This window comes from Scatophagus argus, chromosome 13 (genome assembly GCF_020382885.2).
Source record: "Scatophagus argus isolate fScaArg1 chromosome 13, fScaArg1.pri, whole genome shotgun sequence".
Classification (NCBI taxonomy): Eukaryota; Metazoa; Chordata; class Actinopteri; family Scatophagidae; genus Scatophagus; species Scatophagus argus.
The window spans coordinates 1,284,272-1,310,143 of NC_058505.1; the positions used below are offsets into that span (position 1 = coordinate 1,284,272).

The following is a 25,872-nucleotide window of genomic DNA, read 5'->3' on the forward strand; positions in this document are numbered from 1 at the left end:
TGTGGGTATCCTGCCAGGACCTGCTTTGCCTGTGGATCTGCTTGGTTTGAGGCGTCGTTCTCAGCAGACTGAATCAGTTAAAATGAGTTTTCGACGCACTCCAAATGACTGCCTTTAATTTGGCTGCGCAGGAACGTTTCAACAGCCTGTCACAAACGACAGAAAGGTCGTGACCCTTCAGAGACGAAGGCGACAGCAACGCTCTCTGGTTGACTGGCACTGAACACCATCTGAAACCTCATCAAAAGACCACCAAAAGGTCCCCCCTCACTTGGACTGGTCCTGCAGATCAGTGACCACAGCCTGCTCACAGACACGTCTGTCGCTTCTCTGAACGCCTCTTCACACTGAGGTGAACATCTCATCACGCCCAAGTTCACAGGTGTCAGACACACACACACACACACGGCTCTCAGCCCAGAAACCTTCAAACTGTTTCTCCATGGATCTGATTTCTACCTTTCTGTGAGCTGATGGGTCAATGGCGACAGACGCCAAGCGGGAGACCAACCATCAGAGTCATTTTAGTGACCACGGGGACGCTTTGCAGGCGTCTCTGTGAAGCGGACATTTTGAAGGACGTTTGGGGTGACAAAACCAGGTGTCTGAAGGCATCATGATGTTGTTCACTGCTTCTGGCTATCGAGCTGATCTGAGCTACACGCCAAAGCGTGGAATAATTTCCTATCCAAACGAAATAACGTGACTGGAACACAAACAGTCAACCACAATAAATAACGTCATCCTGCAGCAGAACAAACCGTCCACCGGGACCTGATTTCCTGCAGCCTGAAGCAGAAACACTCACTGAGGTTCTTCTCTGTGGTCCCGCGAGGCCGAGCTTCAACAGTCTGACCTACATGGCTGGCCGTCTTGCGATTGGAGCGCGGCGACTCGCGGTTGGGGATTCGGGTCACGGGGTCAGTTTTTCCGGCCGATCGCACAGAGTCACGTGTCTGTTACAGCGAAGATGAAAAAGTGTTTCTGCTTACGGGATGTTTGATGTCCTCACAGGATCCGATTGTCCTGCTGACTATGATCAGTCCATCAGGGATTAATCGATTAAAACAAATCCATCAGATTTCTATCAAATTCTGGTGTCTTCAGTCCCGTCATACGAGCTCACTCTGATCTTAACTGAGATGTTTTAGTGGAGTAAACTTGAGTGAGCAAAGATCATTTGTGAGGACAGATGAACACCACTGTGTAATATCATCGTACGACCACGGCTTGTAGTCCAGCAGCTGCCTGTCACCACACCACACAGATCATATCAATCACCTGTCAGCAGCATCCCTGTGTGGAGTGGAGCTGTGTGTCACCAAAGGACCTGATCCTGCAGCCAGGAGAGATTTGCCTACAAAAGTGGTTCTCAAAATAGAACAAGATCACCTGTGATAGTCAACACTGCTGCAGGCGCACCCACACACCTGTGCTGCAGGTAGAGCTGGCTGTCAGTCGGATGACGTTCACCTTCAGGGCTGAAATGGTGGCAGTTAGACCTCTGACAAGCACATAAATCACCCAAACAAACTCCACAGCTGCCCCCCTCTCATCTTTGCTGACAGCAGTAATTACAGCAGCGTCAGAAATCCTCTGACACGCCTGCGAGTACAGCAGCCCGAGTCCTGATCCGACACCCATCAGACCCTGTTAGTCCCCACAGAGTCCGGCACAATCCAACGCCTGCACGTGTACAGGAAGAGAACTAGTTTCACGTTGTGCCCCGGGTTTACCCTGAGCCCGGCCTGAAAGGACAGCCGTCACATTGCGGCCCTGCAGGACCGTTTGAGGAGCATGAACCTTTCTGTTATCGGACTCAGCATCAGCCACAGTCAGGAAGGGAAAAGTGAAGACAGAAGCTGGAGCTCCTGCAGCCACGACGCTCAGGCAAAGTGTGGGAGAACGTCGTTTTAACACCCGTGATCATGTCTCTCAGCACGCTGACTGCAGAGGCTCGACATGAAGGGACATAGAGACGAACGAGGACGGAGACGTGGACGTCCCGTCACCTCGTCTCACTTGGCCACCAACAGACACGTTCAGCTTATTGTGAATTACAACACTGTGAACGTCACTGTGAACGCAGCTCCAACATAACAGACATTTTGTTTTCAGCAGTGAAATCACAGAAAAAGGATTTTACATAAAATGTATTTAAACTTATTTCTGTAGTAAGCAGGATGATGTACAGCAAACGGGTTATTGTGGTGAAAAAACTCGTTCATTATCCCTTACAAATAACACAACAAACAACGCGTGGGTGTGAACAGACTGAAGGACATTGTTACACATTTATTAATGTATTTGTCAACAACTAAAAACCCATAAATGTTTGATAAGACAGCACAACGTGTGTAATCGTAAATATGTCTTCAGCAGGTTGGTTTACACGCGTAAACACACGTTTGTATGTGTGTATAAACTGACCCTGTAACACTGTTAGAGTATGAAGTCATGTTGGTTGTGATACTTTATGTGTCGCCCAGAAGCTGGCCAAGGTTCAGCTTCTCACAGTTCTGATGCTTCAGCAGGGCAGCGGCTGGTGGGAAAGTAAATCCAGCTCGTCCAGACAAAAGATGACCTCTTTCCCCCCTTTTCCTTTAGCCTAAATGATGACAAATAATCCACAAATCCATCCTCAGCCATCTGCTCTGAGGAAAGAAACCACCTGAAAGCTCTTTAGGTGGAGAAAGATTAAAGCTACGACCCAGCAGGAGCTGGCATCAGACCGAGATGAGCTCAGCACAGACCTCAGCCAGGCCAAGACCTGCACGGCGAGCTGCTGTCACAGGAGCCGCCGCACTTCACACGCTGGCAAACAAAAGCTGCTTTAGACACAATCAAACCCAGGGTTTAATGTTCAGTAAGGCTGCTGGCTTTAACAGAATGAGAGTGTGTGGAAGCCTTATCAGACCCTGCTAAAAGCTACTTAGAGGAGTGACACACACACACACACACACACACACACACACATCCAGCCCACGTGCCCAGAGCGCTGGGCTCTGGCTCATTTAGAGGACTCTGATGCTGCTGTAGAAGGAGGAGAAAGTGGGTTTGATTTGGCCTGAGAGGAGGGTGTGTTTGTTATTGAGCTGGAGTGAAGAGGAAACACAAAAAGATGTGTTTTATAAAAGAATAACACATCTGGACTCGATCTCTGTCTCTCTTAGAGCTCCCCCAGAGGCCTGGAGAACTTCCTGTTGTGCTGAGTGGCTCTGCAGCGTTTTTCTATCGCACTTGTTTTGACAGCATCGTTTCTGTATTTGCGGCGTCTCTATTGTTAACCCACTGGCTTTGACTAGGCTTCCTTTACAACGTGACGCCCTCACAGTCCTGCCTCACATTCAGGTCCAGTGATGAGCACCCGTCTCTGTCTGAACCGGCTCACATACTCCCTCCCTTCTGTGCTCTCGGAAAAGCTCTAAAAAACTGAAAAATCTTGTTTGAGCCCAACACTTGAACTCCTGATTGTTTTGGCAGACAAGCCGAGTTGGCCGACAGACAGCTGTTTTACTGGGCAGCTCCCAGATGTGCACATCTGCAGGACCGTGAGGCGGAGAAACAACCACGCTTCTTACAAAGGAACAATCCCAAACAGTCCCGACTGAATCAAGAAGCAAATAATAACACCAACAGGTAACATCCATCCATCTCTTCACCGTGTCCACAGCCAAAAGACGAGGCTTCCTCCTTAATTCAATTACATCCGCCAGCTGCGATCTGGAGAAAAGGAGGAGGAGGAGGAGGAGGAGGAAGAGGAGGAGGAAGTGGTGACCCACACTTTGGCTCTCAGTGTGGCTGACTGTGATCTCAGGGGGGAACAGAGCGGCTGAGCAGCTGTGGTAGGAAATGTACAAGCCGGCCCAGAGAGGTTCCTTCTCTCTCCTTCAGTGCATACGATGCCTGACTTCATGTTTGGTCCCAGTGCTGACGGAGCCGACACAATTCAAAGTAAGCCTGTCGAACCCTCTGATGGCGACGTCACTACTTAGCAGGCCCACAGCTGCTTTCAGGATAAGTTAAGCTACTCAGAAGCAACATCAACTGGCACGTTGGCCACACTGTACTTCCTAATGTTCATGTTCACCTGCTGGGGATCAATAGAGTTTTATCCAAAGGTCGACACTACCTGAAATTGTTTGGGTTCTTGCTTGCATGTGATAAAGTTTTGACCCAAATATCATTGTGAATGAACAGAGGAGAGGTTCAGTGTAGGGGAGTGAGAGTCGTGCGACAAATCAACAGCTTCATGATCAAAAAACAGAAGGTCTGACCGACTTGACCGACCGCGGCTGAACACGAGTCAATGCAGCGCCGTCAACCGCCATTTTCATAAACCTGTGAGCAACATGAACCGCGCACACGAGAATCACCTGGAATAACTTCTGGTACCAGAGAAAATATTTAAGCATTGCGCTCATGAGGCGAGATCTGACCAAACCAAACCGAGCTGGTCAGAAGGTTCGGGTCAGGACCGGGACTAGTGAGTCTCTGAGCAGCTGGAGTCTCTTAACAATAAACAGATCCCCATTTGCTCCGGTGGAGAAGCTCAGCAGCCACCAGCAGTCGCCTGAGTGTGTGAGCCGTGAAGCAGGGCGTTGCTGTAAAAGAGCATGTGTGCTCAGTTAGCTTTCGCTGCATAAATAAAGCCTCAATAAGCACGAGTGAACGCGATCCCGAGCCCTCTGGCTGAGCAAACGGAGCCGCCGGCTCTCCTCGCTTCTGTTGCTCTTTTGGTTTGACTGTGAATCCCTGGGTTGAAAACATCACCGCTCACCAGCTCCTCTGCTGGCTCGACCACAGCGCATTTAATCCCAGCAGATTATATGTGCATAATCCAGTGGCTGTGTAAAAGCAGGGCACAGCATTAGCCTTTCACACCCAGACGCCACATGTGAGTGCTGCTCACTGCCAAATGGCATGCTGGGTAGTAACGTGAACTGTGACTCGCCCTGCCACTGTTGAGCCATCATGTATTTGCTTTTATGCTTCATTTAGTGGAGCTGCTTGCAAATCAAATTATTTTTGAACAAAGTTAATGTTAAGTTTTGGGTGTAATTTCTCGACAAAAGACATAATCTTTAAATGTCTTCAAGCTTTTAAACCTGACTTTGATAAGAACGTCTCAACTCGTCCAATAAGCAGCTGGAGTGTGCAGCTGAAGTATAATCTTCATATGACCCATATTTCTCACTACTGTCAGCCAATGATCTCAAGTGGTCGCAGAAATCATGACAGCAGCAAAAGAGGAAGTCAGGAGGTGGAGCGTGTGACGTCAGGTGGATGGACGGACTTTCACTGAGCAGACTGCTGGTCCCACGTGAGACCAAAGGTTTACGATGAGTCAACTAAACTCACGTAAAGTCAAGTCATGTATGTAATATGACTTTCATTTACGTGACGACGAAGGCCTGGCACTCTCCAAAGGTCGTACATGTTGTTGTGGGAGGCAACCGATTCAGCTGTGGAATAAAACTGGTCCTGGCCTGCATGTCAGCAATCCAAAACTTCACTGGCATGTTATTCCAGTCGACAGACCGGGGCCTGAGAGACTGGACCGGTGCACCCTTCAGTCCTGCAGGGCCTAACGACCCGTGATGACTCCCGGCCGCGTCCTGCCCGGCATGCTGAGGGCTGCAGAGGTGAGCTGCAGTGCTGCTTGGCAAGGCACTCCTCCGCCGCTCCACCCATCCAGCCGCCCCCGAGCAGCCCGACCGAGAGGAAATACCAGCGTGTGCTGCTAAAACAATGTGGTTTTAATCTGAGAGGAGTGCAGGCTTTTAAAACTGCGACTCTCAGGAACTGTTTTTCAAGCTCTCTCGCTCTCAGTGGTTTCTACAAGAAAACACTTTGACTCGTGAGGTTCAGTCAGCACAAGATTGTTCAGAAACCTCTTTTCCATCTCTCTTTTCCTTTTCTTCCCTCCCTTTTGTTTTTCTGTGTTCGATCATCCTCCCCCCTTCCCTCGCCCCCCTCCCTCACTCCCTCACTGCCTCTCCAGCTCCTTTGACGGCCATCACTCGCCTGTCGCTAATGGACTCCTGCACAGTGTGACATGTGGAAAAAGTGTGGGAACACAGAAACTCCCTTAGCCTTGATGCACCGCCGCTCTGACTTCAGGCCTCGGCTCAGATCAAACACGGTGCGGCCATTAATATTACAGACCACCGTGAAGGAACGAAGTGCGGCACGACTGCAGCTGAGAGCACGTCAAAGTGGGCAGCTGATTAGAAAACACAACCGAAGGACACGTTAGACGTCTCTTCCTGTCAGTTTTGGATCCGCTTGTGTGGAATAATTGGGCTGCTGAGGCGTCACGCCGACCTTCCTCGGATTTGAGAGCCTTCTGCACAAGAGCCGTGTGAACTTTGGTTTGTAAAAGTTTTTCTTTTCCACTCCTCACCGCAGCGTAATGGGTGAGGGTGGTGGCAGAGTTCTGTCATCTAACAGCTGAAGGAGAAGCCGTCTGGGTGGAAGACTTTTTCCTTTTCTTTCACGATGTCATCTCCCGTAAACAGAAGTGACAATGACACAGAAAACAGCAAAATAAAGCCAGACTCCCACACTTTCAACCCAACCTGCAGCCTGCTGCACTTAATGCTGAAGCTCTGAAAGAAAAATACTCTCATTTCCTACAGCTCACAGCAGATTTACAGCAGCGTGGCAGCAGAAATGTGAACTCTGAGGGCGTTTCGACTAAAACCGCCTGCTGTGACCACAGGAACTGGGTGTGAAATGGCAGCGCTGGCTCACACAAAGTCAAGTTTGAAAGTCGGCCAGCAGGGTGAGCCGATGGGGAATAAGATAAAATATTAAGAGAAGGTCCAAAGAGAAAGCCGCAGGGTTGGACCTCCTTCACCCGGCATCTCTGAGTGCCAGCGATGATTACTGGGCATGGACCAGGTGTCGACCAGGTGTAAAAACCAGATTTGTACTTCAACTTTATTTGATGTGCGCCCAAATACCATTTTTGAGGCTTTGAAGCTTCAGTGACAATTACCAGCCAATGTTCAAAGCCTTCCTCAAAATGGTGAGGAGGACGTCAGCCTCCAAAGTCAACTTGACGAGCGAGCGTTGACGAGTTGCGAGCACGCGTCACATCCCCACACTCGCTGGACCACAATGTTCTGAGTGCTTGTGTCCTTATGTGTCCGACGCTAATCGAACATCACAGAGGAGCTCTTTACGATTTCTCGCTCTCTTTTTATTGGTCTTTTTCTGTACAACCACAACATCTCCTCTTTATCCTCTTTAAAATAAAATACTCAGCATTCAAATCCTGATTTTGATATTAAATTATTAAACAGAGGGAATTCAGAATAAAGACCTGTCTCTAATATAAGCCTGACTCCAATAAAGGACTGGTCTGGACTGGAAGTTAAACACAGTTTGCAGCAAATGAAACGGCACAAAATAAATTTAGCCAAAAAAATAAGGTCTGAAGCCTTCAACCCTGAAATCCTCAGACTGAATCAGAGTCATACTGGGAGCCCAGAAGTCTTAGATACGCCTTCGTTATACCAGCATGTTGTACACACACACAGCTGGTGCTTAACCACCTCTGGTGACCCCAATCGTTCCAACTGTACAGATTGAGTTTCTCCAGCATCTGTGGTGGCCACATGTGTGTATCTAACATGGCTAATATGGCTAATCCCTCAGCCCACAGACACACATGTGTGTCCAAACACACACACACACACATTTAGGCCATGGCTGGTTGGTGGATAGCAACAAACCAAATCCCTGTTTGACCTGCTGATGGAGCAGCTGGTGACTGCAGCCTCTCATCAGTCTGTAAGGTTAGATTTTAATCAGTTTCTGCAGAGCAACAACAACTGAAACCCAGCAGCTTCTGTGTATTTTAACTCATTTGTTTCCTGTGATTTCAGTGCTGTCTCCAAACGGATGTTATCGTGATGTTCTGGTGAGTACTCGGTGTCCACACTGTCTCGCCACTAAAGCGACAGAAGAGACCTCAGAACACAACAACAATCTCTTTCTAAATATTTTGCTTTCCAAGCAGCAGACAGACAGACAGACAGACAGACACTGTGTCTCCACCTTTGTGCTCATTTACATTTAGATGAGTCCATTAAGAACCATAAACGACCACCTCCTCCTCCTCCTGCTTCCCACAACCTTCTCATTCGTCTCAGTTTTTAAAAAACTGGTGAAAATGATTTGGGGATTTGCTGGTGTGAAGGGAGATGAGACGAGGTGGTGGAGGGGGGTGCAGTGAAGGAGGACAGGAAAACAAAAATCCCTCTCTGCCTTCATCTGCCTCCTCCTCTTCTGTTTCCACAAGTGGCAGCTGGAAGGCCACCTCCTCACACACCTCGTGTCGTGTGTGTGCTTATGCGATTAACGCTGAACGAAGCCAATAAAGATGGACGCAGAAGATCATAATCTGCTCCGCGCTGGACAAAACACAGTGAAACGACACATTTTTCACATTAATAACAAACACTTTAAAAGAACAGAAGAACCACAAATGAAAATCCAGTCTTCATCTGCTCCCCTCCGTGCTGATTTGAAAGGATCTTATTTGCACCCTTTTCTGAAGTCAAAATCCTGACTTCGCTGTAAGCTACACGGGTGTACGACCTCGACCACGCGGCGAACACTGAGGTGTGCAGGGATCTCGAGTCCTCCATCTCGTCCAGCAGCGGACGTCCGTGTGTTCGAGCTCCTGCAGTCACTTCAGCACTTTTGGAGGATTTTGCCTTCAAAAAGCGTGCAGATAACATCTTTTGAAATCAGCCACACTGCAGAACGATGTATCTTCCAGGTATCAACGTGTGCTCACAGCTCAGCAACCACAGTCACCATGATCCTCCAGCGTGTTTTAAAACAACACTGTCCTGAGCTGCCATCACATCTGCAGACAACAAGCACACGCTGGTGCAGCGCTTCCTGCTGTCCCGTTAATGCCATATATGAGGCGCACGGGGGACAGGAGGAGGACCCGGACGACTGACTCAGATTTCATTACATTCCCGACATGAGTAAAATGCCTTTGAGGCTCCTGCCTGCTTCCCTCCACACTCCCTGCTGAGAGAGTGAGTGAGTGTGTGTGTGTGTGTGTGTGTGTGTGTGTGTGTGTGTTACTTGCCCTCCTCCTCCTCCTCCTCTCATGCAGAAAAAAGTATCTGTCAAGATTTGGGGTTTCTAAAATGGATTTATCCCACAGGGTCGCTCAGGGCTGCTCCCATGAGCCACTGCTGCAGAGAGACGGAGAGACGAGAAGAGGAGGGAGACGCCGTGAGACACACAGTGCAGATATTCCATTTTATTTTCCTCCTGTTCTCGTGATAAAGCGCCGCCACGCTCGGCTCATGTAGCACTCATGCCAATAAACGCTAACTGATCGGGTTCAGCTGAGAGGGAGGCGCCGCCTGACGCAGCAGGAAATCGCGACACACAGACACACTCCACGCCATGACGACTCGCCTCACAGCAGCCGCTCCATTTCATGGTCAGGGAGAGATCGGACCGATCGATGCAGGTGGAGGCGGAGAGCGGCGGCCGTGATTTGTGAAGCCTCGTCTCCCCGAAACCTGACGCATACTGATGAGCTGCAAGCTGCTCCCACCTGAACGAGAGGCTGTCGCCGCCGCGGGCTCAACAGGTGGTGTTTCCACTCTCCTCCATCAGGCTGAGACACACTGGACAGTCACAGTGTGTGTGGTTCTTACTCAGGTGAGGAGATGGAAGCACGAGCCGAAGGACAGGAGATTTAGAAGCTTGTGGTGTTTCAGCCTCACTTCCTGTCTGACCTTCCGCAGACTGTCAGACCTGTGAGGCTGTAAATGACACGACATGTTTGTTCAAGGCTTCGCTTCGCATCTCATCTCCGACAAACCATCAACCACGACCTTCACTGAGTATTTTTGGGGAAATACACTTTGTATCTGAGAGCTGATCTCGTTAATCCTTTTTAATCTTAATCACTGACGTGAAACACTCGCTGACAGTTTTAGACAAACCGTGTAATCCTGCAGGAAAGGAAACCAGATGAGAAAACACTCCTACTGGTCGCCAGAGAAGGTCAATGACCAGAACCAGCACCGCAAAGTAACTAAGTACATGTACTCAGGTACTGTGCTGAAGAGCCGTGCTGCTGAACAGTTGAGTTTATTTTGATTCAAATGCTTTTTGCTAGTAAAACTTTAGACGCAGGTCTTCTCCCCGTAACACTGAGGCTACTTTTCCTTAAGTACACGATCTGAGTACCTTTGACCAAAACCACTTCTTTTAGTTGAGCTGACTGAACCTGAACTGTGGTACTTCAGAGGAGGTTTCATTTCATTTCCAGGGTCAAAGGACCCAGCAGAGAGCCTATCTGTTAGTGTCTCCACTATGCTTTCATTAAGGCCGAGTGTTCACAGTCTCCCCTTGTTTGACCCTCAATTTTAGTTCATTTAGTCAAGCAACTTTTATATCCAGAAAGACGGCCCACAGCAGCCACAGTACGCCGATTTCACTGGGACTACACGGTCCCTCCGTTCACCTCCGAGCGACCCTCAAGCTGTTTGCGCAACATCTCGCCGCTGCCGACTCCTCCCACACCGTGTTGGAGTGAAGGCAGCAGGTTTGACACTCAAAACCAACACGACCTGCATGAAAACAAATCAGCAGCAACAAGCAAGACAACCGAACTGTTTCTTCCACAAGAGAAGTCCTGACTTGGACTCTGACTTCTGCTGCAGGTTACCGTTGGATGACGAGGAGAAGCAGTTGAACCGTGCCGTAACGGGACACTGGGGTTTATTTATTCAGCCCGCAGGCACAGGCAGGTGTGACGGGACACGCCCCAAACGGCCCAGATTTACCTGGAAAACCAGTCGACGTGGTGTCGACCTGCTGGAGGAGGTGCTCGTGTACAGTTAGAAGCCGACACCACAGATACGACCAGCGCGAACTGTACCACAGTTTACTTACACCAGAACTTCCACTGCAGGCCATACGAGGCTCAAACATAACTGACGATTAACGCTGCACTGACGTCACTGCGATGAGCAACAAACCAACAAATGTGCTCATTTAAAATGTATTTTTAACCAATAAATGACTTCGGCTGCTTGTCGAAACACACAAATGAGTCAGCAAAACACACTCGAGCGACCTCTTAATTCAGCGCAGTTTCACCAAAACACCACTGAGCCACAAGGAAAAAACGCCCACAAAGACTCCGAAAGTCACGTGACCTGCCATGGACCCGCAAAGTGTGTGAGGCCTCAGCGTGCCGTCATGTGTGTCCAGCTTCAGAGGAACGACCACGCAGGTGTGTGTGTGAAAACAGGATGCTGGGGAACTGAGAGGCCGACCCAGTCAGGACGCACACATCCTGCTGAGACACACACACACACACACACTGACCTCAGTTCTCCCACAGTCACTTCACTGCAAAGGTATAAACTAGTTGAACAACCTTAACAACAGCCTACAATTCCCATGATCCCACAGGAGACAAACCGCTGGACGACACAGCAGCCTGTCATTTCACTGTGAAGGGCCAGAAAAACCTTTTATTTTGACTTCCTGCGGTTCAGACAGCAACAACAGACCGCTGAGCATCCAATTAAGATCAACAGCTTCCAATTTTAGATTCACACACACACGAACATGCACACGCACGCACACACACACACACACACACACACACACACTGTGCAGGTTATTATTGTCTGGATTTATCGCGATGGTTCTTCTCTTCTTTATCACTTGTTTGTTTTGTTCAGGGTTTGAAATTTTAGATGTTGAAATGTTCTGCCTTGCAATTAAATCTAAAAATAAAATGAATGATACAAAACACACATGCACAAAAACAAAGCTCAGAGACATTTTCAGGAGTCCGATTCAGCTGCTGTAAACGGCACTACAGTCTCTGAACGCCGTTCGACAGTCGCACCACGCTGATCCGTGTTTCAGCTGAGCAGTTTTAACTCGAATGTGGAGCTCAGCGAGGAGGTAGCAGCCATCCAGTCTCTGAACAGGAAGTCTCCAGTCCGTGAAGAACAGTTTAAACTGCCTTAAACAGCATGGGGGGGTCAGGGGCTGCTCAGTGCAGGTTACAAATGCCAGCCTGAGCCTGAGATCCTGAAATCCTGTTTAGCAGAGCTGCAACGTCCATGACAAAGAGCAGGACTCCACGGCTCAAGGCAACTGAAGCACTTCAGTTAAGGTTAGGGAAGCATTGTTTATTCAGCCAAACCTTCCAGAAAACAACGTGTGTGTTGTTGCACATCAGTTAGGAAACTGCAAATGAGAGGGTGTAATGAGTGTAAGAGTCAGCACCGCTGCAAAGGAAGCCGCGAGCACGTGAACAGAAGCTGTCAGGCGAACCTGAGCTTCACACGTGCTCAAGAGGAAGACGGGACAGAAAACTGCTTCCTGTTCTGAGCAATGAAGACAGAACACCTTCAAAATGACTGCTATGAACACACACAGCATCACTTCTGTGAGCGAGACCAGGACAGGGCTGAGACAGGCCGCATCCCAGCTGAGCTTGTCTCCATTCAACAAACCAAACTTCTGGTTTATGCACTTTTAAATCAGATTACGGCAGGAAACTCGCAGGACCAGATTTCTCCAGTGCGCCTGTGGCAGATAAGTTGGTCTGTGCCACAACTCGAGACCTGAAGTCGTCTTCTGGCTGCTGTTATCAAAGTCTGCATGATGAGGTGAGAATCCCACCGGACTGGACTGATGTCTAATCCAGCCCTGTGTTGTCTCAGAGGCACAGCAAACAGGGTTATTATCAGCTCCAGAAGAGCGCGCAGGTTGGCGCTACGACAGACGCGGCGCCGTTCCCTGCCTTCTCGACATATCGGGGACTGGACCACGGAGGGTTTGAATGGAGTGAAGGAAACTCACGGCTCTGATCCTGCGTTACATCAAATCCAACAGTCCTGAAACATGGGAGCAGATGTGGCTGTTCTACTGGGAAGGCGAAGACGATAGCTCAGAAGAGTTTATTCATCTCCTCGTGATCTCAGTATGTCAGCACTGAGGAGGGACTTAAATAAACTGTCGCTTAAAGCACGTAAAGCCATCTGCATCCTGCTGCATGAGCGTCCACATGTGAGACACGAGGAGACGAGAGCCAAACAGTGTTCAGTGTTCAGATGCAGGGAGTGCAGGGGAAAGTGTTCAGTCAGATGGGTTCAGTTCTCTCCGTCCTGATCTGCCCTCACAGCTCAACAGCTGATCAGCTCAGCTCTAATTGCACTCACTCATTTAACCGTGACGCGATTAGGAGCCCATCCGGCGACACCTCGCCAAGTCGTAATGAGTCACGTACGATAACTCATACAGTGTAATGGGAAGCGGCTCCGTCTGAGTCTGAAGAGAAATCTAAACAGAGAATAAAAAAGAAGCAGACGGAGAACAAAGTGAAAGTGTGCGGGAGTACTAAAGATGATAACGTGATCTTTTATCCAGTAAAATCTATGTGAAACGTCATTTTGGTTGCTGGGATGATTGCACATAAGGACAGGAAGCGTCACTTGCCAGTTGATCATAAGAAGGAATATAACCACCAGTGTAAACAAAAAAGCAATTGTATTTTCAGAGGAGCATTAAATCAGGTTTTATACTCCCTGCTCTCGATTTAAATAAGAAGAGTAAAATGAATATCATAATTCACTGTAGAAGGTCGTGTGTTGGAAAATGACTGATAAACTCATTACACCACTGACACTGGACAAAACCCTGAAACATGTCATTACTGAGCAGCACTGCAGTTTGATCCATCACACTGGCTTCTCCTCGTACCTGACCAGGTGGGCTGACTATGAGATCAGGGAGTTAAAGTCGTCTTGCTGTAAGACTGAACCTTCAGTGTCCTTCAGCTGCAGCAGCGTGATGCAGCAGAAAGCATCAGATGTCTGCTTACAGCTCAGGGTGGATGTTAGCCTTGCTAGCTGCTGTTAGCAGCTAAATCTGTCCATCTAAAGTCATCCGCCAGGGAATGAAGCACATGTAGAAAATCAATTTACAACATCGGCAAGGTCACCTGCTCGCCGCCACCTGAGGGTGGAAACAGAAGCTCGTTAGCATGAAAGACTGATCTGATTTGTTTCTGTTTATTCATTCCCTCCATGCTATTGTTGTTTTGGCGTCACGTTTTTGTTTGTTTGATTGTTTGTTTATGGAGGCACGTGGACGAGGATCGTGTTGTGGACACAACTCATGATGAACTTACTAGCTTGTTTGCTGTTGTTCAGTTTTATCCTGTATTGTATTTGTATGCTTTACATAGTTTACTACATTTTATTAATCTCAAAGGTTTTGCTCCCTCACCTTACTTAGCTTTGCTGTTGTGGCCTCAAAAATGAGCCCAATCTGTCCCTAAACAGCTGAAATATAAGACACCTCTTTTGTACATAGGAGTCTTGAATGCAGCCACTTGCTTATCGAGTAACAGCTTGGTATCACCTGCTGCAGGTGTCATCCTCAAGGTCTGGGCTCTCTAAGCTAAACTGTTAGCCTAGCTTATCAGTTTTGAAGCTAGAGGGTGACGGCTGCTCATTCTTGGCCGGATAAGATGCCCCGGCTTGCTGTGCAGCAACAGGCCAGAGGTGGAGGTGTTATCGAGGGTGGAGGACGCCTCCTTCAACAGGAAGCCGTGGCACCTCTCCTGGCAGCTAGCGCTCCGTCACGCCTGACAAGATTAGCAGGCACTGCAGCACTGAAGCTAGCAGAGATAACACAGTGTCTGAGAGGGAGGGGAAGAAGCAGGAGGACAGAAATGACACGCTACATGGCCAAAAGTGTGTGGACATCTGAGCCTGATTACAGCCATATGTGAACATATGTCCCGCATGTCCCTTCACTGGAATCAGGAGACATCAACCAATCCAGCAGAAACAGACAGACCCAGACCCAAGGACAGGGGTGTCTGCATGCTTTTGGTCACATGCTGTTGTGTACTTGAACATAAAAAAAGCAAAGGAGCAAAGTGTTATAATCACAGGGGCAGTTAAAGCAAATAGTTCAAGCATCTCGACTGCACCGAGGAAGTCGTGCCAAACATGCGGGCAACTTTATACCCAAACAGTGGACTCTTCTGGCTTGGTGTCCAGCTGAGCAGCTTCAACAGATCCGATCTCCCTGATCCTGAACTCGAAGGGGCCATTCACTCCTCAAGGCTCTTTCATTGGACCTTCCTGTCTGTCTGTCAGCTTGTGGACATGGACTCGCTCCTGCTCCACCACCGTCTCCATCAGAGCGTCACGTCCAGACGACCTGCCATGAATCTTTCATGCCGTCTGAAACAGCACCGACAGGCGCTGGATGAAACCCCGAGGACGGCCCTTCCCCTCCCCCCGCCGAGGAAACGGGTTCATGTCCACGGCGAGGACGTCTCTCCCTGCCCTGCTGTGTGTTTCCTCCTGTCTCATCCTTTATTTGATCTCCAGAGTGCTCTTCTCTCCGTCTGACCTCGATATCTGACGGACGCCGTCCACGCCCGTTCCAGACCACACACAGAACGAACCGCAGAGCACAACAACGACAACCTGCAGGAGGGCTCACACGTATGCAAAAATCAAATCCTGTCAAATCGAGTCTCACCAGTCAGGCTCACCGCACACATTAATGCATGACCTGCCAACTGTTTCCTGTTAATCACACCTTTATTTGAATGCTGCCAGCTTTATGTTGCATTCACTTTCTATACTGTCAAATGTTTTTTTCACTTTTTGAATACAAAGATACTCAAAAATACTTTCATTGTTTTTCATGAGATTTTCCAGATTTTTATTGCAGAAAACTAAATAAAATTGGAAAACGTCAGGATCCCGTCCTTCTGTCTCAGTCACATTACTGCAGTCCACATGGAAGCAAACCAGTGTGACCCTGAACACCACCCAAAAAGCCAGAACTGCACCTGAGGAAGTACACACTCAGATCAGGTGTGAGCTGAAATGAGTCAGACACACACACACTCACACACACACTCACACACTCACACACAGACCTTTAGGAGCTCTTATCTGCGACTGTCAGTTTCTGAATGTGTGAAGGGAGGAAAGAGCAGCCAAAGGTGTGTCGAATGTCCACTACAGCTGTTAGTATAAGATTTCTAATTACACACACACACACACACACACACACACAGCTCGAGTGGCTTACTTAATCACTTATTTACAGGGTTAATTAGTAAATGATTTATTAACCACAAATTAACGATTAGTTAAACCTTCCTTATCTGGAGGTGGTACAGCCTTAGGATTATTTCTTCTGAGGCTGAAGTATTATTTTCATTATTGATTAATATACTGATTATTTCCATTATTAATAAATAAATCATTTTGTCTATAAAAAGTCAGAAACGCCTTGTTTGGTCCGATCAACAAGCCAGAACTACGAGGACATTCGCTTTATCGTGTCTGAAGGAGGCATTCAGGTGCAATCAGAGAACAATTGATTACCAGATTTTCAAATTCATTTTCCTTCACTCAGCTAATCGAAGTCTGATGTGTGCGACTGCCAGACCAGCAGCTTCTGACTTCTGAGCAACGAAGCGACACAATCAGCGCAGGTCTGTTTACAGGAAATAAACAAACACGTTTACCTCCACGGTGAGCAGCAGGTCTGTCCGTCGGCTCGCCGTCTGCCTGAAGGACGGCTGTCCCTGCCGTCCGTCTGGCCTGAGGTCCTGAGACACAGACTGTGTCGCAGTAAAAACCCTCCCTGGAAACACAGCGGCTGCGTCTCTATAAATCAGGTGTGCTGCATTATTTAACGGTGACACAGTGGCAGTGACCCGGACTCCCCCACTGATCCAGATCTGTCACTTCACCTCACCCTCCACTCACTCACACACACACACACACACAGGCAGAAAGACCCACATATTAAATATGCACATATCTGATGTGTAACACACACACACACACACACACACAGTGTGTATTCTCAGTCGCTCCTCGCAGTCGAGTTGTTAAAAGCTCCATGAAGACCAGCTGAGCACATGCACACAGAACAGGAACAGGCTGCCTTCTGTTCATTCAGGGCTCGAGTCAACAAAACAAGACATCAAACAAACAGACACGTCTCCGTACACGACCTGCAACACCCTGACGCTGAGTCACTGACAGGATGTAAAGAGGCTTCTGACCTCTGATTGGACGCTGCTGGACACCCTCTGAGGCAGGTGCAACCAGACCGACTGCAGTCCACTTCAGGATGGAGTGAGCAGGCCGGCTCAGTCTGACAAAGAGTCAGGGGATCTCAGCTTCTGCTAAAACATGTTTCTTTCCCTTTTTTATATTTTTCTGGTCTTTTCACAGGCGTTTCCTGTGTTTGGGTTGGCTAAACGGCCACTTTTCCCCCCCTCACTCGCTCTCTTCTTCTCTTTCGTTTCTTAGGCATTCCTTCCCCTCCTATTTTAAACTGTCTGCCTTTGATTTCCCTCCCTCTTGTTCTTTCTCTCCGCTGTTCTCACGTTTTCTTATGCTTGTGCTTCCTCGTGTCGCACTCTTTATACACCTCTTTCCCCTTTTTTCTTCTTATCTGTTCCCCCCTTCCTGTCCTCTCCTCTTGGAGTGTGTTGTGTCCATTTATGGGCAGAACACTCAGGACAAACCTCCTTCAGACAGACCCACAGAGTCAACGTTTCCCTGGATTTAAGGCGGAGTGGAGTCCAGAACGGGTCCAAAACGGATCCAAACAGCAGACAGACTGTGTCAAAGTGCCTTAGAGAAAAGCAACAGGAGGGTGACAAATCAGCCCATGAGAAGACGTGTAGAAACCCCGAGACAAATCAGCTGATCCTTTCACTTCCACACAGCAGGTTCTTAGATTGAGTGTTTGACATCCCACATTTAGCTTCAGTAATAAGTTCATGTGCTCTTCCTGTGATCTAAATGAATGACAAAAGTCCTCGTGGCGTCCATGTGTCTTTGTGGTCTCAGATGCACACCATGTAATCACACAGTCAGCCCGGAAAAGACAAAATACCAAAAGATGCTCCACAAATCACCCAGACTGTCCTCTGACGAGCCAACAGTCGCTTTCCTTTTGTCTGCGACGACATGTTTATGTATTTCCCTCATCCAGTTTGCATTTCAGCATATTAAATCTGTTTAAAACTGCAGAGACGTGAGACTCGTATCCTGAAAATGTACTCGTTTTCCACAGGGGCCTCTGACAAGGGCGGCATAAACGCCTACAAGTCTGCCGTTAAACGCCAAACAAAGAAGAAGAAGGCCTACCAGGAAGACGGCGATGTGCCGCTGCAGCAACGCTCCACCTCAATATGTCAAAAAGAAAACCTACAGAGGAAACACCACAAACCTCCAGCAACACTTGAATCAGCCAGGACAACCTGCCCAGGTAACCACACCTGTCTTCACACACTGCTGATGCAAATACGCCCAAACAGACATTTTCTCTGAGACATTTCCATCAGATCACAGTGTGCTGCTGCCACGGCGCCACAAACACCAACATATTCACACAGGAGGCGGCGAGGCGAGGGGTTAACACGTGGCTTCCTGTGGACGAGGCGGCGGTTAGGAGGCACGTGTTGTTCACAGCACACAATAAATAATGCAAGCTTTTCTCCACAGTGTGTGTGTGTGTGTGTGTGTGTGTGTGTGTGTGTGTGCGCCTTGGGGATGCTTCTGAGATGCATCCCAACATGTCTATGATCTGTGAGCTGATTGGCTGAAGGTGATGGACCATAAGAGACTGTGGTTGTGTTGATGTGAGGGTCCATCCTGAAAGGCATCACGGCACAGTCAGGCGCAGCGAGGCTGAGCTTCATCACCTTCATCATTTCATCCATTTGTATCCAACACTCCTGAGTCTGCAGCTGGACGAGCACCTCGTCACATTTCAGATGTTTGAGAGTGACTTCCTGTCTGAGACAAGAGGTCACATCCTCCAACATTTCATAACAAAACAAATGAAAACATTTTTCGTTTGCCACCTCATAATTTCTGCTCAACTTTGGCTTCTTTAAGTACGTTTGGGTCATAATACTGATGTACTTTTACATTGTTAGGTTAATACTTTCACCACTTTCACCAAACATATGAATTTACCCCCCGGAGATGAAGGACTGCCAATCATTTCTAACCTGCTTTCATTATTGCAGCTTCCTGTTGACGTGTGTGAAGAGAAGCTGAATGCACGAGGAGCAGCTGTAATTAAGTCGAGTGTCTTCTCACCTGCTGCCTCGCTAAGCACTGCTGACACTCACTGAGGCTGACCAATACTTCATTATGGCTTAAGTGAAAAGGAATCAATAGCAGCCAGCAGAGCAGTCGAGTCTGTATGGCCTCCGTCAGGCATCAATCACAGAGAGGCAGACGGAGGAAAAACAGCTGAGCAGCAAAGCGAGTGCTGCAGGACGCCGACAGGAACGACGTGCAGCTGGCAGCTTTTGTGATGACATTAACAAAAGAGGAGTTTCAATGCCAGATGAGATATGCAGCATGTGAAGGAGTGACGCTGAGCTGCCCGGATCCCCGCGAGGCAGAGACACCATCACAAACCTCCATCAGACTTCAAACTCTCAGCTGAGGAAGCACAGAGTGCAGAGACGCTGTTCAAACGTCCACAGGAACACGACAGCAGAGACAAAAAGCCTGTTCAAACGACAGATCAGTTTACTTCCCTCCTCTGCACCTCATCGGTGAGCACGGGGTTAAGACGTGCACCAAAGCACAGTGGGTATTTGTCCTGGCTCTCATAAATGAGCTCAGACAAACATGGATCTCTTACCTTTGAGCCCTCCGAGTGGCTGAAAGGCCCTGAGTCAACAAGCCGTATGTGACTCTTCAAAGAGGAGAAAGGCAAACAGCAGCCCTGCACCTGGCTGTCCCATTGTGCCGAGAACAACCGGCTCGTAGCTCCAGGCCAAACCGCGTGCACCGACCTGCGACAGCCGCCGAGGCGGCCCTCAGCGATCCGGACAGGAAGCTCACCCGCCCCTTCAAAAGGCTCCGAGCACTCAGCTAAACTAAAGTTTAAACCTGGCTTGACTAGTCGGAAAGAGTCATTAAGAAAAAGTTTGGTCAGGGGTTTATGGATCTAAGATTGATAAAAGCTGTTCATATTGCCAAAACTGAGGGTGGTAAAAGTAAAAAGCACAGCCAGCAACCAGAATCCAAAAATCATTCAGTGGAGTACACACTTTTAGGGGACAGGGTGTGATCATAAATCTGTAGCTCCAAAGGTTATGTGCTGCAGTAAAAAACTTTACGGCCCTAAAAGATAAATTAAAGATTAAAATTGAATTTGCTGCTGTTATAAAGTTCTACATATTAATAAAACCATTTCTAAGTTAGGTGTGGCAGAGATGAAAACCACTGAGGAAACAGAAAATGTGTTACTTCACTCGTTTTAACTTCCTCTCAGGCCTCTGAGGTCTCCATGTGAATGAGGCCGGGCAACGTTTAAACCACGCTAATCCAGATTAACGCCTGGTCAGGGTGTTTCTCCACGCCGCTCATTCACACTGACACAAATCCAATTAATGCAATAGTTGGTTTCAGCCGTGAAATCGTGTTCAAAGATTTGATCCAACAAGGTGAAAATGACTTCACTTGGAGGAGTTACTGCGTGAATGAGGAAGACGAGTTGTGCTTCAGATGAACGTGTGCTAACACCACTCATGGATTACACACAGCGGAGACTAACACTTCACCAACATGAACCTTAATGTGACAGACTGTTGGGCCAAAATGAGACGACATCACACTCTGATTTAAGATGCTGCATGTGATTTTATATCCTGATAATAATATCAAAATACAACACTTTTAAAATACAATAAATTTCAGAGATGAAATAATCAGACGACAAATCCAGCTAATTAAATACCTGACAAACGAAGGTACTTCACCTCATTGATTTGAAACAGTTTAGACAACTAGTGCACAGATATAAATGGTGTCCACATTATATGGACAAAAGTATTGGGCCACCTGCCCATCACACCAACAGGGACTTTAATGACGTCTCATTCTGAACACACAGACAGCTTTGCAGCTCTAACAGCTTCCACTTCCACTCACCAAACTCATCCAACCATGTCTTTATGGAGCTTTGCTTTGTGCACTGGGGCACAGTCATGCTGGAATAGAAAAGGGCCTTCAACAAACTGTTGCCACAGAGTGGGAAGCATAGCATTGTCCAAAATGTCTTGGTGTGCTGAAGCATTAAGATTTCCCTTCACTGGAGGTCAGGGGCCGAGAACAAACCCTGAGAAACAGACCCATGAAGAGGGGTGTCTGGATACTTTTGTCCACATGGTGTATCTGGCTCTTTAGAGCGAGTAGGTTAACTTTCTTGTGTCTCCTGACGAGCTGGCATGTAAGTTTCTCAGTCCACGAGTCCTGTGATGAGCACTGATTTTGAATGCAGTTAACGTGCCATAAAAGCTTAAAACGAAGCAACAAAAGGCTTCACGAAGCTGCAGAGCTGTCATCATTTTGTGCGACACGCCTTTCACAACATGCTATTTTCTTCTTTTAGAGGAGGTTTACTGGCACATGTGCCCAAACACGAGCCCTCCTGCCTCATTTCTGCAGGTTGAAGTTTATGTTCCAGAGTGTCTTACAGGCCAGAGAGACTCTCAAGAGAGGCTATAAACCAGCCAGTCCCAAAATGGCTACCCTGTAATGGAGAACAGAAGCATTCCTCAAATACTAAAGTACACTTGGAACAATAATGCGTGTGTCCAAAGATAGCCCTGCAGCGCTGCCTTGGAATCCACTCGGATCTCATTGAGAAAGAGCAGGAATGTTTTATGTCGGAGAACCCAAAAATCAAGTACCTAAAAGCACATGGACACGTCTCTGTGAGCGTTGGCTCGGCGGGGACCGGCAGCGGCTCAATAATCGCTCTCCGTGGAGACGTGTGGCCGTTAAACACCCCTACGAGCGGCGACACATCAATCACAGCACCAACTGAGGCAGCATTAATTAAAAATATGAATTTGAAATAAATTATCACAGCTCTGGGTCACAGCGTAACCCATATATCCCACGCCGCGGCCGCCAGAGAGGGAATTAGTGCTCGGTTAATTATGATACTGTGATATGCGTGTTTCCTGTGTGTGTGTGTGTGTGTGTGTGTGTGTGTGTGTGTGTGATCAACAAAGTGCACGAGGACTGCAGTGAAAACCCTCCAGGTTCACAAGCTCTACGTGGTTATCTTAAATGTTCTGGTGTCAGCAAATAATGTACCAACTACACATTCCTCAACCATTTACATGCTGCCAATTTGTGTTTCTGAACCAGCACATGGAGTGTGTGTGTGTTTGCTGCAGACGTGAGCACAAATCATCTTGTCATTATGAATTATGGGATTTCCACGGAGAGACGAGCAGAAGTCGAAGCAAAAGTCTTCATTTGAAGCGTCACATGGGAACGATTATGAAAGCCCTGACATGTGATTATGGTGCGGAGTCATTTTTCCATCTACTGGGGAGAAGAAGTGAGTGAACATGACAAACTCCGTCAAAGAATGGCTGCCTCACGTGGATGGTTTTGGCTTTGTGACGACTCTGTGTTTTGTCTTTCACAGAAACACACACACGGCGTCCGAAGAGCTGCTGGCTGCTGAGGGGAGGAGGCAAACACGTCGGCGTCGCTGTCTGAAAACCCTGGGAAACAAACACTCTGAGGTGTTGTGTTAACTGTCCCTTTAAGTAATGGATTCAGCTGTCTGATTCCTACAGCACTGAAGGGCTGCTTGATGGCTCAGGTTGTTTAACTTGCAGTGTTACTCATCTCATGCTGGTCTGACTCACTGGATGTCGACTGTTGGCATCAGCCTTCTCCTCCCTTTGCAAAATTAAAACCAACAACAACAACAACAAGGAGAACCGCCGAGCAGGCGACTTACACGCCAAGTTCCTGTCCGTAAACTCCAAACTGCACCGTCGCCTTCCTGCCACGACTCACCTCTCACGGGTTTCAGCGTGAGACGTGTGCTTCAGGCGAAACACAAGGATTTTTGACAAAAAAAATAAATGAAAAATTTCACACCGTCAGGAAACACGTCTGAACGCTGTGATGTATACGAACTCAACAGACTGATTATTTATTATTGTTATTTATTAACATAACGCAGCAGTTAACTGTTGGATGTGTCGTGGTGACGACGTGACTCGTGTTGAAACGCGTCTGACGGAACAACAAATTCTGTCTCGTATTCAGGCCGTTCTGAGAGCAGCACAAAGCACACAGTATGTAGGTCGCGGCTTTCTGCTCCCTCCGGCCTCACACACACACACACACACACACACACACACACACACACACACACACACACAGCCTCGCCATGCCAACGGACAACTGGTCCTCTCTGCAGTGCACACATGGTCGGGTGCAGAAAGACAAGCGTGTCAGCAGAAGGCACAAACGTGCGTCACCTCTCGTTCTGATGGCGAACGCCGAACACAGTTGGCCATGTTCTGAACCGGGTCCTGGTCTGGGGCCAGGACTAAAACACAAAACTGGTTCAGCACCTCTGAGAGCGAAAGACAAAGGGGGGCTGAGAACTGAAATGAATGACTGAGTGAATGTGAAATCAAAATCAAGCCGTCAGGACAAAATTGTGGTTTTATATGAACATGAGGCGCAACCTGGTCTGAATAAAACCCAGAAATAATTCAAAACAAAGTCTAAAGCCATGAAAACAACAACATGCTCAGCTGTGTCGTGTTTCTGTGCTCCTCATGCGAACAGCAGAAGCGTCTCTGACTGTCTGACTGTCTTGTCCTTGCGTGGAAACACAGTGTGTGTCACTCAGGTCTTGGCTGTGAGACGTGTTGCTCCCCGAGGCTGCTGGGAGAACAGAGAGGCGGCTGACGAGTCGCCGAGTCACATGTTCCAGGGTCTCGCCAGAACCCTGCAGCTACAGTCAGGAGTCCAGTCCTGTGAGTCCACTCAGTGCGTGTTCGTCCTTCTGCACAGCTGAAGAGCCTGGCCTGCACATTAACTCCTGAACATGTGGTGCCATCAGCCAGCCGGTAAACCAGCCAGTCAACGGCTCAGTCGGCAGAGCCACGCCGGAGGACATGTTTAGGTGTTCCTGAAGCAATAGCTCCCCCCAGGAGCCACCGTCAGATGGCCCACCTCTCCTCAGCAGGAATGTGGACATCAGGACGTAGTGGGTAAGTGTTAGCCGGTGAGGCCTCATAGCGTATGAGCGCCACACTGACGTCCAACCCCACTTTGAATCAGCTTCACTGAATATCCTGTCAGCTTCAGGTGAACTCAGCAGCTGAGGATCAGAATTAAAGCTGCTGCAGTCAATCAATAATTCAATTAGCTGTCAGCTGTTAAATTAATCTGACACTCTGTTTCTTACACGCTCCAGGACAAACTCTTACCTCACTACCCCAGTGTCTCTGGGTCGTGGACAGAACGAGACATCCGAGGACATCATCCTGGGACATTTTAAACTGTTTTCCAATGTGACAAAGTACCACCAGTTAACCAAGTCATCTTAAACACACACACACACAGTTGGTATAAAGTGCTGAGTTGAAGTGTGTGTGTGTGTGTGTGTGTGTGTGTGTGTGTGCATGCTGCTATCAGAGAGCAGGAATACCTCTGCAACGTGGGATTACTGTGTCACCCTGACGCTTCTATTAATAACACAGCATTTAGCCTCTGTGTGTGTGTGTGTGTGTGTGTGTGTTCACAGCTAGCTGCCTACGTGGCTCTGCATGTACCAGTACCACGGACCAATAAGTCACTGGATAGTTTGGGAGCTCCGTACTGCCCGTGTGCCCCTGAGCAAGGAGCAAAACAAACTGTGAGCTCTAGTCTGTGTGCACACACACACACAAATGTGAGTGTCAGCGTGTGTGTGTGTGTGTGTGTCAGTGTACAGATTCTTTCCCCTTGACTGACTGCGTCCCTGAGCAGCAACTGCAATGTCACCACACACACACACACACACACACACACACACACACACTCAGCGGAGGAGGAACAGCTATGTGATCTGACTCACCCCTGCTCACATACTGCAAAGTCAGACACTGTGGGTTCAATTCCCACCAATGGCTGATGCCACTGAAGCAAAGCATTCAGGGTGTGTGGGGGGGGAGGGGAGGAATGAAGGGCTGAGAAGAGAAGGAAAAGAGGGAGAGAAGAGGGAGAGAAGAGGGAGAGAAGAGGGAGGAGGGGAGGAGGGAGTGTTGCTAACACTAATTCAGTCTCCTTCCCATCGTTGCTTCCTTTCTGCTTCCTTCCTTGTCTCCTATCGCCCTCTCTTTCCCTTCTGTCACTGGGTTAACCGGCTCACACTCACACACACACTCACACACTCTCACACACACTCTGACATTTGCAGTATCAGCTGAGTGAGGGCGGGCCCAGGCCCAGGCACAGGGGGGTTAATCACCAGCTCATTAATTAACGATGAAGATAATCAGCTGAGCGTGAAGACGATGTGTCTGTGCAGGAGGCAGGAAAAATGACTTTTCTTTGTTTGAGGTGGAAACACAAAGTTTGCTGTGCAAAACCTGACACACAATACAAGACAATTTTCACATATTCATGATGACTGGAGGGGGTTTGTGTTTGTGTGTCGGGGACTGGACCTGCGACCCCTCAGTCCACAACCTCTAATCTCAGTCCAAAGCATCCAGACGAGGCTGAACGTCTCACTGCACATGCAAAGTGAATCCGGAGACTCGGAGCTTATTCACACAGCAGTGAGAGGGATTCACACAGGAAGCACCCTGATGACGGCGCCTGTCAGCCGTCGCTCAGGGCGCCTTCACCCTGAAGTCAGATCAGAGCTGCAGGTTCTGTTCCTGTCGCCTGCAGGGACGTCGTCAGCTGGGAGTGCAGGTGACACCAGACAGGCAGGTGACGGGTCTGAATC

At 48.4% G+C, this 25,872-nt stretch overlaps 1 protein-coding gene across 6 annotated transcripts in view; it reads right to left on the bottom strand.

The window, feature by feature from the left end:
- Positions 1-25,872, bottom strand: part of LOC124069129 (disco-interacting protein 2 homolog C) — a 112,092-nt gene that overhangs the window by 55,763 nt on the left and 30,457 nt on the right. The gene's annotated exons all lie outside the window — the stretch shown is intronic.